The sequence below is a fragment of the Arachis stenosperma genome, chromosome 9, assembly GCF_014773155.1.
Source record: "Arachis stenosperma cultivar V10309 chromosome 9, arast.V10309.gnm1.PFL2, whole genome shotgun sequence".
NCBI lineage: Eukaryota > Viridiplantae > Streptophyta > Magnoliopsida > Fabales > Fabaceae > Arachis > Arachis stenosperma.
Window position 1 is genome coordinate 65141866 of NC_080385.1, and position 13190 is coordinate 65155055.

The window sequence follows — 13190 nt, forward strand, 5'->3', positions numbered from 1 at the left end:
TTGGATGATTTCTCTATGAGGGATTATAGGTATTTCCATAGGCTTCACCCATGTAATTCACCTCTGCCATTGCAGGGTTCTCAGGATCATAAGCTTCTTCTTCAGAAGATGCTTCTTTAGTACTGTTGGATGCATTTTGCAATCCATTCAGACTCTGAGATATCATATTGACTTGTTGGGTCAAAATTTTGTTCTGGGCCAGTATGGCATTCAGAGCATCAATTTCAAGAACTCCCTTCTTCTGAAGCATCCCATTACTCACAGGATTCCTCTCAGAGGTGTACATGAATTGGTTATTTGCAACCATGTCAATGAGTTATTGAGCTTCTGCAGGCGTTTTCTTTAGGTGAATAGATCCACCTGCAAAATGGTCCAATGACATCTTAGAGAACTCAGATAGACCATCATAGAATATATCCAAAATGGTCCACTCGGAAAGCATATCAGAAGGACACTTTTTGGTCAATTGCTTGTATCTTTCCCAAGCTTCATAGAAGAATTCACCATCTTTTTGCCTAAAGGTCTGAACATCCACTCTAAGCTTGCTCAGCTTTTAAGGAGGAAAGAACCTGGTCAAGAAGGCTGTGACCAGCTTATCCCAAGAGTCCAGGCTATCTTTAGGTTGTGAGTCCAACCATGTTCTAGTTCTATCTCTTACAGCAAAAGGGAAAAGCATGAGCCTGTAGACTTCAGGATCTACTCCATTAATCTTAACAGTATCACAGATCTGCAAGAACTCAGTTAAAAATTGATAGGGATCTTCTGATGGAAGTCCATGAAACTTGCAGTTCTGTTGCATTAGAGCAACTAGTTGAGGCTTCAGCTCAAAATTGTTTGCTCTAATGGCAGGGATTGAGATGCTTCTTCCATAAAAATTGGAAGTAGATGTAGTATAATCACCAAGCATCCTCCTTATATTATTGTTGTTGTCATTATTTTCGGCTGCCATCTCCTCTTCTTTTTCAAAAATTTCTGTAAGGTTTTCTCTGGATTGTTTGTATTTTAACTTCTCTTAGTTTCTTCTTCAGAGTCCTTTCAGGTTCAGGATATGCTTCAACAAGAATGTTCTTGTCCTTGCTCCTGCTCATATGAAAAAGAAGGGAACAGAAAATAATAATAGGGATCCTCTTTACCACAGTAGAGAGATTCCTTTATGTGAGTAGAAGAAAATAAGAAGAAAATCCGAACACAGGTAGAGGGGAGAAGAGGGTTCGAATTTCGAGTAGAAGAGAAGTGTTAGTAGATAAATAAATAAATAGAAGAAGATGAGAGAGAGGAGTTTTCAAAAATTAACTAAAATAAAAGAAAAAATATTTTTGTTTTTATTTTAAATTAAAGTTAAAATTTGAATTTATAAAAAGGAATAAAATTAAAATTTAAAACAATTAGTTAAAAAAAAGATTTTTGAAAAAGATGGAGGTGATTTCCGAAAATTAGAGAGAGAAAAGTAGTTAGGTGGTTTTGAAAAAGATAAGAAATAGTAAAACAAACAAAACGTCAATTAGTTAGTTGAAAAAAATTTGAAATTCAATTTTGAAAATATAAGGAGTTAGAAAAGATTTTTGAAATTGATTTTGAAAAAAGAAAATATGATTGAAAAGATATGATTGAAAAGATATGGTTGAAAAAGATTTGATTTTTAAAATTGATGACTTGACTAACAAGAAACTAAAAGATATGATTCTAGAAATTAAAGATTGAACCTTTCTTAACAAGAAAGTAACAAACTTCAAATTTTTGAATCAATCACATTAATTGTTAGTAAAGTTTTTGAAAATCATGAAATAAAGATAAGAAAAAGATTTTGAAAATCAATTTTAAAAAATTTTTGAAAATAACAAAAGGAAAAAGAAAGGATTTGATTTTGAAAAATATTTTGAAACGATAAGATTTTTAAAATTGAAATCTTGACTTGACTAATAAGAAATAACTTATTTTAAAAATTTTTACTAAGTCAACCCAAAGATTTTGAATTTTTTTAAAAATTTCTAAGGGAAAGATATTTTTTTATTTTTGAATTTTTAATGAGGAGAGAGAAAAACACAAATATGACCCAAAACATGAAAATTTTGGATCAAAACCAATGATGCATGCAAGAACACTATGAATGTCAAGATGAACACCAAGAACAATATGAAGATCATAATGAACATCAAGAATTTATTTTTGAAAAATTTTCAAGAAAAGAAAAACATACAAGACACCAAACTTAGAAATTTTCAATGCTTAGACACTATGAGTGCAAAAATGCATATGAAAAATAACAAAAAACACAAAACAAGAAAATATGAAGATCAAACAAGAAGACTTACCAAAAACAACTTGAAGATCATGAAGAATGCAATGCATGAATTTTTCGAAAAAATGCATAAATTTTAAAAATATGCAATTGACACCAAACTTAAAAATTGACTCAAGACTCAAACAAGAAACACAAAATTTTTTTTATTTTATGATTTTATAATTTTTTTGTATTTTTCAAAAATTAATTGTGGAAAAACGAAAAAGAAGAAAAAGTTTGAAAGATTTTTGAAAACTTTTTGAAAACAAAGTAAGAAGAAAATTACCTAATCTGAGCAACAAGATGAACCGTCAATTGTCCCAACTCAAATAATCCCCGGCAACGGCGCCAAAAACTTGATAGGCAAAATTGTGACTCATACTTTTCACAACTCGAACAATTCCTAGCAATGGCTCCAAAAACTTGGTGCACAATACTATGGTTCACACACATTCTTCACAACTTCGCACAACTAACCAGCAAGTGTACTTGGTCGTCCAAGTAATAAACCTTACGTGAGTAAGGGTCGATCCCACAGAGATTGTTGGTATGAAGCAAGCTATGGTCATCTTGTAAATCTTAGTCAGGCGGATTTTAATGGTTATAATGGTTTTCGAATATAAAGATAAATAAAGCATAAAATAAAGTTAGAGATACTTATGGAATTCATTGGTGGGAATTTCAGATAAGCGCATGAATATACTGTGTTCCCTTTGAATCTCTGCTTTCCTACTGCTTTCATCCAATCATTCTTACTCCTTTCCATGGCAAGCGGTATGTTGGGGGATCACCGTTGTCAATGGCTACCTCCGTTCTCTTAGTGAAAATGGTCCAGGTGCGCTATCACCGCACGTGCAGAGGCTTCTCTTGGAGTTAAATGCCAAGTTGTAACGTGTTTTTGGCGTTTAACTCTGGTTTGTGACATGTTTCTGGCGTTTTACTCCAGAATACAGCTTGGAACTGGCGTTGAACGCCAGTTTGCGTCATCTAAACTCGAATAAAGTATGGACTATTATATATTTCTGGAAAGCCCTAGATGTATACTTTGCAACTCAGTTGAGAGCGCGTCATGTGAAGTTCTGTAGCTCCAGAAAATCCATTTCGAGGGCAGGGAGGTCAGAATCCAACAACATCTGTAGTCCTTTTTCAGCCTCCTATCAGATTTTTGCTCAGGTCCCTCAATTTCAGCCAGAAAATACCTAAAATCATAGAAAAACACACAAACTCATAGTAAAGTCCAGAAATGTGAATTTTGCATAAAAACTAATAAAAAAACATCCCTAAAAGTAGCTAGATCCTACTAAAAACTACCTAAAAACAATGCCAAAAAGCGTATAAATTATCCGCTCATCAGTAATCATAAACTATTATATATCATTGGAAAGTTCTAGAAGTTTTCTTTCTAATGCCACCCAAACTACATCATTTAGACCTCTATAACTCATCTTATACTCAGTGGAGTGTGGAGAGGTCAAAGTTGAGAGCACCCACGAATTCTCTCTGCACTCGTCTTCAATTCTTGGTTCTTCCTTGTGCTTTTGCTTTTCTTTACCTGACATTTACCTACAAGAATCATGAAACTAATAAAATCAAAATACTAATAGAATAGCATTGAAAATCATATAATTATCAAGTAAAATTCATAAAGTTTCTATAAGAATTGCCCAAGAAAAGTACTTAAGATGCTCATGTATCACAATACCAAACTTAAGCTCTTTCTTGTCCTCAAGCAAGCAAAGAATCATGGCTTAGTCATCAAACTTTTCAACCTTAAAATACAAGGGGGAATGGTTACAACCCAAATGAGTTTGGTTAGTCATTTCACTTATGCACAATTTAACGCAATTAGGTATAATCTTTTAAGGCCTCTATCCGGAGTAGATTATAGAATCCTTATTTGAACCATCACCTTGACGCAAGCTTATTTAATTTCTTTTCACAGTTTATTTTCATTGGGTGCTTTTCACTTTGAGCCTAATCATGACTCTAAATGTTTTGTCTCAAGCTTTGCTCATCACAGAAACACCACAAGTACTTGATTGGAGAGCTCTTTGAGCTTACAATGTCCTTTAAACATTTTGCATTATTGGTGCTCAGGGTCTTTGGCTTTCTCTTCTTTTGGGAGGTGCTTTGCACCTTGAACCTAGTCGTGACTCTAACTGCTTTATTTTCAAACTTTTGCTTAATACATAAGCACCACAAGCACTTGACTGAGATCCTTAGTTAGTGCTACTCAGAGCCTTTGGCTTCTCTTGCAACCCCTTTTATTATTTATTCATTACATGTTGCTTCTTCAAGACTATGTCAAGTGTAAAGATCCCATAATAGTCCTCTAGACTAAGGCCTCAAGCAATTTGGCGTAGCTTAAGTTGAACATCCTTAGTTATTTAGGCCTTCCAAAATCACAATATCATGCTCTTTATGTTCAATCCTTTTTTCTTTTTTTTTTTCATTTCTTGGCACCTGATCCTTGCTTACATTTAGGAGTAAGCACAATTGTAATTGTGGGTTGTGATTGATAAGTAATGATATGCACTTGACTAACAAGACTCATAAATGCAATATATAAGATAGAGCAAGGTAACATATGCATATAATTAAGAAGACAGGAAGAAATTAGAATTCAACAACCTTAGGTCTCATTGCTTTCATCTTCATCATCTTCCTCTTCATTGTCCTTTCAGGCTATGTAGAGCATAGCCTCCAACACCAAGCTTAGAATGGTTACTTGTCCTCAAGTACCAAAGAAAAGTAGTGGTGATATAAATAGGAATAATCATGATTGTCTAGAAGCAAGGAAGAAGCTCATTCAAATAAAACAAACAAAAATTAAAAACAAAAACGAAAGGAAAGACAAAATAAAGAAAAATAACCATTTCGCAAATGTATTGGCATGGGGGAGTGGACCTTGCATAGGTGAAGTGTGGCAACACCAAACTTTGTGTGAGAACACCAAACTTGGTGTGACACAATCAATGAGAGGCTGAGCCAAGTACCCAGTGAAATGCAAGCATCATGTTGGTGTCGGAACACCAAACAAGCCATGAAATACATATTCAACATGAAGCAAAGCAAAAAGAAAAATGAAAAAAATTATCTAACGTTGGGTTGCCTCCCAACAAGCGCTTCTATAACGTCACTAGCTTGACGGTTGGTTCTTGAATTTTCTTTCTCTTTTTCTAGATGGCTAAGAGAAAAGACTTTAATTGAGAAGAGGAGAAAAAAGGTACCATCTGATTTGGTTGCCTCCCAACAAGCGTTCTCTTACTGTTATTAGCTTGATTCAAATTGCTTTTTGGGAAAGAGGCTATGTTGATTTTTGCTGACCGTCTCCTTTTTACGAATATTATTCTTTGTTCCTTGACCATGATCCATCTTTTCGGGCTTTCCTTGATTGCCTTCACCTCTTCTAACTCTTATTTTTTTAGGTCTTAGATGTTGTGTATTGTTTGGAAGGACCCCTTTATTAAGAACTTCTTGGATTACTGGGTCAATTGAATCAACCCCCATGCAGCTCTCTGATTCACTGGAGTATGGACTCCTTTCAATGATTCCCTCACATTCTTGTGTAGGACTTTGCATTGCTTCTCTTGGGAAGGAGTTTGCTTGTTCCTCTGTCACATGCTTGGTAATCAATTCCATATGCTTCTCCATATATTTAAACTTATTCTTATCTCATGTGTGTGATGAGCGGATATTTTATACGCTTTTTGGGGGTAATTTCATGTAGATTTTAGTATGTTTTAATTAGTTTTTAATAGAATTTTATTAGTTTTTAAGCAAAAATCATATTTCTGGACTTTACTACGAGTTGTGTGATTTTTCTGTGATTTCAGGTAATTTCTGGCTGAAATTGAGGGAGCTGAGCAAAAATATGATTTAGGCTGAAAAAGGACTGCTGATACTGTTGGATTCTGACCTCCCTGCACTCGAAATAAATTTTCTGGAGCTACAGGAGTCCAATTGGCACTCTCTCAACGGCGTTGGAAAGTAGACATCCAGGGCTTTCCAGCAATATATAATAGTCCATACTTTGCGCGAAGATAGATGACGTAAACTGGTGTTCAACGCCAGTATCATGCTGCTGTCTGGCGTCCAGCGCCAGAAACAGGTTACAAGTTGGAGTTCAACGCCCAAAACACGTCACAACCTGGCGTTGAACGCCCAAAACAGCCCAGGCACGTGAGAAGCTTAAGTCTCAGCCCCAGCACACACCAAGTGGGCCCCAGAAGTGGATTTCTGCACTATCTATCATAGTGTACTCATTTTCTGTAAACCTAGGTTACTAGTTTACTATTTAAACAACTTTTAGAGACTTATTTTGTACCTCATGACATTTTCAGATCTGAATTTTATACACTTTGACGGCATGAGTCTCTAAACTCCATTGTTGGGGGTGAGGAGCTCTGCAGCGTCTCGATGAATTAATGCAATTGTTTCTATTTCACTCAAACGTGTGTGTTCCGATCTAAGATGTTTATTCGCGCTTAATTATGAAAGAGGTGATGATCCGTGACACTCATCACCTCCCTCAATCCATGAACGTGTGCCTGACAAACACCTTCGTTCTACATCAGACTGAATGAGCTTCTCTTAGATTCCTTAATCAGAATCTCCGCGGTATAAGCTAGAATTGATGGCGGCCACTTTTGAGAATCCGGAAGGTCTAAACCTTGTCTGTGGTATTCCGAGTAGGATTCAAGGATCGAATGGCTGTGACGAGCTTCAAACTCGTGATTGCTGGGTGTGATGACAAACGCAAAAGGATCAATGGATCCTATTCCAACATGATCGAGAACCAACAACTGATTAGCCGTGCTGTGACAGAGCATCTGGACCGTTTTCACTGAGAGGATGGGAGGTAGCCACTGACAATGGTGACACCCTACATACAGCTTGTCGTAGACGGGCTTTACAAACAATTGAGTTGAATATTACATTGCAGAAATTCAGAGGACAAAGCATCTCCAAAACTCCAACATATTCCCCATTACTGCACAACAAGTAACAACTATTAATTTTATGCCCTTTTTACTTTATACGAGGCTAAAGAACTCTATTGGTATCCTGACTAAGATTAATAAAATAAACATAGCTTGCTTCAAACCAATAATCTCCGTGGGATCGACCCTTACTCACGTAAGGTATTACTTGGACGACCCAGTGCACTTGCTGGTTAGTTGTACGGATTGCAAATTTGTGCACCAAATTTTTGGCGCCGTTGCCGGGGATTATTCGAATTTGAACAACTAAAGGTTTATTCTAATTCTTAGATTAGGAATAATTTATTTTTATTGTTATAGAGTCATTAAATTCTGATAGGATAGTTTCTTTTCAAAAAAATTTCTTTTCAAAAAAAAATATTATTTTTCTTTATTAATTGTTAATTTTTCGTGAGTCTAGTGTCTTGTTCTAAGTTTGGTGTCAAATGCATCTTTTATATTTTTCTTTAAATTTTCGAACTTGTGCTCTTTGTTCTTCATTGATCTTCAAGTTGTTCTTGTTTATTTTTCTTGTTTGATCTTGAGTTTTTCTTGTTTTGTGTTTTTTCTTGTTTTTCTTGTGCTTTTTCAAAACATTAACTTTCAAAAATTATACTTTTATCCATAAAAATAATACATCTTTAAAATACGTTACATTTTTAGCTCAGTTGGTTAGAGCGTGGGTTTATGTTCTTAGCAATTGGGCACCTTCTTTTTAAAATCCTTTTTCAAAAATAATTTTTCTTGATTTAATCTTGTGCCAAACTTTAATTTTGGTGTTTTCTTGTTAATCTTTTCATAATTTTCGAAAATTTTATTAAAGTTTTCTAAAAATTTTAAGTTTGGTGTTCTTCCTTTTGTTCTTGGTGTTCTTGTGAATCTTCAAGGTGTTCTTGAGTTTTTTCTTGTGTCTTGATCTTAAAATTTTTAAGTTTGGTGTTCCTTAGTGTTTTTCCTCCAAAATTTTCGAAAATAAGGAGCATTAGATCTAAAAATTTTAAGTCTTGTGTCTTTTGTGTGTTTTTCTCTTTCATCATAAAATTCAAAATTAAAAAAAAATATCTTTTCTAACTAATTTTAAACAATAATTTCGAAATTTTTATATAAAAATTTCAGATTTCAATTTCAAAATTTTTCGAAAATCTTCACAAAATATTTTCAATTTTTTTTATTTATTCCGTTTTTATTCCATTTTTATTTTATTTTTATAAAATAAATGATATCAACATACATACCATCTCCTTTATTCCATCATGGAACTAAGTGGAAATGAACAGTCCAGGAGAACTCTGGGGTCATATGCTAGCCCCACTACTGCTTTATATGGGAGTAGTATTTGTATACCCTCCATTGGAGTTAGTAGCTTTGAGTTGAATCCTCAGCTCATTATCATGGTGCAGCAAAGCTGCCAGTATTCCGGTCTTCCACATGAAGAACCTACAGAGTTTCTGGCATAATTTTTACAAATTGCTGACACAGTACATGATAAGGAAGTAGATCAGGATGTCTACAGATTATTACTATTTCCATTTGCTGTAAAAGATCAAGCTAAGAGGTGGTTAATTAACCAGCCTAAGAACAGCATAAAAACATGGAAACAGCTGTCAGAAAAATTCCTGAATCACTATTTCCCTCCAAAACGGATGACACAGCTAAGGCTAAGCATCCAAGGCTTCAAACAAGGAGATAATGAATCCCTTTATGATGCCTGGGAGAGATACAGAGAGATGCTAAGAAAATGCCCCTCTGAAATGTTTTCAGAGTGGGTGCAATTAGACATCTTCTACTATGGGCTTACAGAAAAAGCTCAGATTTCTCTAGACCACTCAGCTGGTGGATCTATACTATGAGAAAAACAATTGAAGAAGCTCAAGAGCTTATTGATACAGTTGCCAGAAATCAGCATCTGTACCTAAGCAGTGAATCTTCCACGAAAGAAGAAGCTAAAACAGTAACTGCTGAACTCAGTCCTGTGGATCAAGCTAATGAATTCAATTAGCAATTAGACTTTCTAACCCAGCAACTAGCCGAATTCAAAGAAATACTACAGGAAACAAGAATGGCTAACAGGAATATGGAAGTACAGTTAAAGCAAACAGAAAAGCAACTGTCAAAACAAATAGCAGAAGAATGCCAAGCAGTTCAATTAAGAAGTGGGAAAACATTAAATACTTCACTTCAAAGCAGCAGGAAGCCAAGAAATGAACAAATAGCTACTCAAAATCCCTCTGAGGACAATCAGAGCCCAGAGAGGAATAATGTTGGCACTGAACGCCCAGACCATGCTCATTCCTGGCGTTCAACGCCAGAAACAAGCATGAATCCGGCATTGAACGCCCAAAGGGAGCATAGTTCTGGCGTTCAGACGCCAGTAACAGATAAGAAGTTGGCATCTAACGCCACTCCAGCTCCCACCCCTGGCATTCAAACGCCAGTGGGGGATCAGTCACATACAAGTGCTGATAACAACCCTTCTAAAAAGGCTTCCCAATCCACATCTGTAGGCAATAAACCTGCAGCAACTAAAGTTTAGGAATACAAAGCCAAAATGCCTTATCCTCAAAAACTCTGCCAAGTGGAACAGGATAAGCAATTCGCCCGGTTTGTAGACTATCTCAGGACTCTTGAAATAAAGATTCCGTTTGCAGAAGCACTTGAGCAAATACCCTCTTATGCTAAGTTCATGAAAGAGATCTTAAGTCATAAGAAGGATTGGAGGGAAACTGAAAAAGTTTACCTCACTGAAGAATGCAGTGCAGTCATTCTGAAAAGCTTACCTGAGAAGCTTAAAGATCCCGGGAGCTTTATGATACCATGCCCATTAGAGGGTAATTGTACCAAGCAAGCTCTATGTGACCTTGGGGCAATTATCAACCTAATACCTGCATCTATTATCACAAAGCTCGGTTTGACTGAAGAAGTCAAACCAACCCGCATATGTCTTCAACTTGCTGATGGCTCCATTAAATACCCATCAGGCGTGATTGAAGACATGATTGTCAAGGTTGGGCCTTTTGCCTTTCCTACTGACTTCGTGGTGCTGAAAATGGAGGAGCACAAGAGTGCAACTCTCATTCTAGGAAGACCTTTCCTAGCAACTGGCCGAATCCTCATTGACGTTCAAAAAGGGGAAGTAACCTGAGAGTCAATGAGGAGGAGTTCAAGTTGAATGTTGTCAAAACCATGCAACATCCAGACCCCAAACGACTGCATGAGTGTTGATATCATTGACTCTCTGGTAAGAGAGGTCAATATGGCTGAGAGTCTCGAATCAGAGCTAGAGGATATCTTTAAAGATGTTCAGCTTGATTTGGAGGAATCAGAGAGAATAATAGAACCTCCGAAAATCCATCAGGAAGAGGAGAAACCTCCTAAACCCGAGCTCAAACCATTACCACCATCCCTAAAATATGCATTCCTGGGAGAAGGTGATACCTTTCCTGTAATCATAAGCTCTACCTTAGAGCCACAGGAAGAGGAAGCACTAATTCAAGTGCTAAGGACACACAAGACAGCTCTTGGGTGGTCCATCAGTGATCTCAAGGGCATTAGCCCAGCCAGATGTATGCACAAGATCTTACTGGAGGGTGACGCCAAGCCAGTGGTTCAACCACAAAGGCGGCTGAATCCAGCCATGAAGGAGGTGGTGCAGAAAGAGGTCACTAAGTTACTAGAGGCTGGGATTATTTATTCCATTTCTGACAGCCCATGGGTAAGCCCTGTCCAAGTCGTCCCTAAGAAGGGAGGCATGACAGTGGTTCATAATGAAAAAAATGAACTGGTTCCTACAAGAACAGTTACAGGGTGGCGTATGTGTATTGATTATAGAAGGCTCAATACAGCCACCAGAAAGGATCATTTTCCTTTACCATTCATAGACCAGATGCTAGAAAGACTAGCAGGTCATGAATACTACTGCTTCCTGGATGGATATTCAGGTTATAATCAAATTGCAGTAGATCCCCAGGATCAGGAGAAAACGGCATTCACATGCCTGATGTGTGGAAAACGATCCAACACAAAACTCACCGGCAAGTGTACCGGGTCGCATCAAGTAATAAAACTCACGGAAGTGAGGTCGATCCCACAAGGATTGAAGGATTGAGCAATTTTAGTTTAGTGGTTGATTTAGTCAAGCGAATCAAGTTTTGGTTGAGTGATTTTGTATCTAACAGTAAGTAAATGACAAAAAATGTAAAGGGGAGGGGAAGAATTGCAGAAATTTAAGAAAACTGAAAGTAAAAGAGCTGAATCTTAAAGAACAAGAAATTAAATGACTGAAACTTAAAGTGCAAGAAATGTAAATTGCAGTAACTTAAAGTGCAAAAATATAAATTGCAGTAATGAAAAGGGATTTGAGGACTGGGATTTCAGGATTCAAGCGAGGGAAATTAAATTGCAACAATTATCAAAGCAAGAGATGATTTGAGTTATGTTAGATCTTAAACAGAAAGGGAAATTAAATTGCAGTAGGGGTTCACAGAAGAACCAAAAGGAAAATGGGATCTCAGGACTCCAGAGACTAGATAGCAAAGTCTAGATCTCAATTGCCTTCCCAGATCCAAATTCACAAAGCAATTAACAAGAAATCAAAGAGGAAGAAGTAAAGGAAATTGGATTCAACTCAATTATGCAGTGAGGTAATCAAAGAGATCTTAAATGGAGATTGAGACAGAAATTCCTCAATTCTTCACACCCAAGACTCAAACAAGAAAAGTAAAAAGTGCTCAAGCAAGAACGAGAAAGAAGAGAGATCAATTCTCCTTCCTAATTCTCTCAAATCTCAGTTCAAAGCTCTCAGAGAAGATGAAGTTTCAAAATGTTAAAATTCAAAAATCCAAAAGAAGGTTTTAATTACATCAAACTATCTCCTATTTATACATTTTCTATTCTTGGATTTTAGAATTTGGATGGGCTTTTGATTTGGTGAAGAAATAAATTAAATTGGATTTTTAATCCAATTTTGAGCCCATGAGAAAGTGGCTTTCAGGAGGCTGCCCTGCCCTTGTGGAGGGCAGAGCAGGAAATGGTGCGTGCGGCTCATTGCGTGCGTGCTTGGTGTGTGATGCATCAGGATGCTGCCCTGCCCTTGTGGAGGGCAGGGCAGAGTTGCCATGGTGCGCCAAGTGCTGCCCGTGCGCGCTGCTGCTGGCCGAGACTCCCTTGGTGCGTGCCAATCTTGTGCGCTGGCCATGCACCACAAAATGCTGCCCTGCCCTTGTTGAGGGCAGGGCAATGTGCCAAAGGTGAAGTTCCAAGTTCGAAACTTGGTGGAGGAACACGCTGCTTCTTTTTCTTTGGTTTTCTTGGCACCAAAGTAATGCTTAATTCCTTGCTTCCTCATAGTGCCGTGTTCGATCCTGGGAGATTGAAAGCAAGCCAATGTTTGCTTATTTTCATTATGCTTGAGCGCTACTCCTTTCCTTTTTGTCCTTGGGTTCGAAACCCATAGGAAGCACTAGGAAGCAATTTCTTTTGAATTGTTCTTGGATGAAGCCCGATATTGCTCTTGAGGAGGGCAGGGCAGAGTTTTTGCTCCCTTTGGTCCTTGGCATCAAATTGTGCTCCGCCCTTGTTGTGGGCAGGGCAGTATTGCTTTTCAAGGCTTGGTTCAATGTGTTGCTCTCCTGGAGGGCAGTGTGCTCTTGTGGAGGGCAATGTTTGCCTCCTCCTTCTATGTTGCACCACGCTTCTCATCTCTTGGCCACACTGCTTAAGCCACGTTTTTCTTCTTTTCTTCTTTTCTTCACCTACAAGAAACCAAACAACCAATCAAAGTATCTCTAAACTCATAAGGTTTATAATTCATTAAAAATCAATTAATTTTAGCTCAAACCTCATGATTTAGCATCAATTTAATGGTGGTTGTTTGATTCAAAGAAGTTATGCATTTTCATTCCAAATTGCTTACTTAGGATGCAAGAAAG

The 13190-nt window shown here is 37.1% G+C and overlaps 1 non-coding gene across 1 annotated transcript; it reads left to right on the top strand.

Annotated features, from left to right (window-relative positions):
• The first annotated feature begins 436 nt into the window (after positions 1–436).
• Positions 437–544, top strand: LOC130952238 (small nucleolar RNA R71). The gene has a single exon (XR_009074418.1). It is a non-coding gene; the product is annotated as a small nucleolar RNA R71 (small nucleolar RNA).
• The last annotated feature ends 12646 nt before the right edge of the window (positions 545–13190 follow it).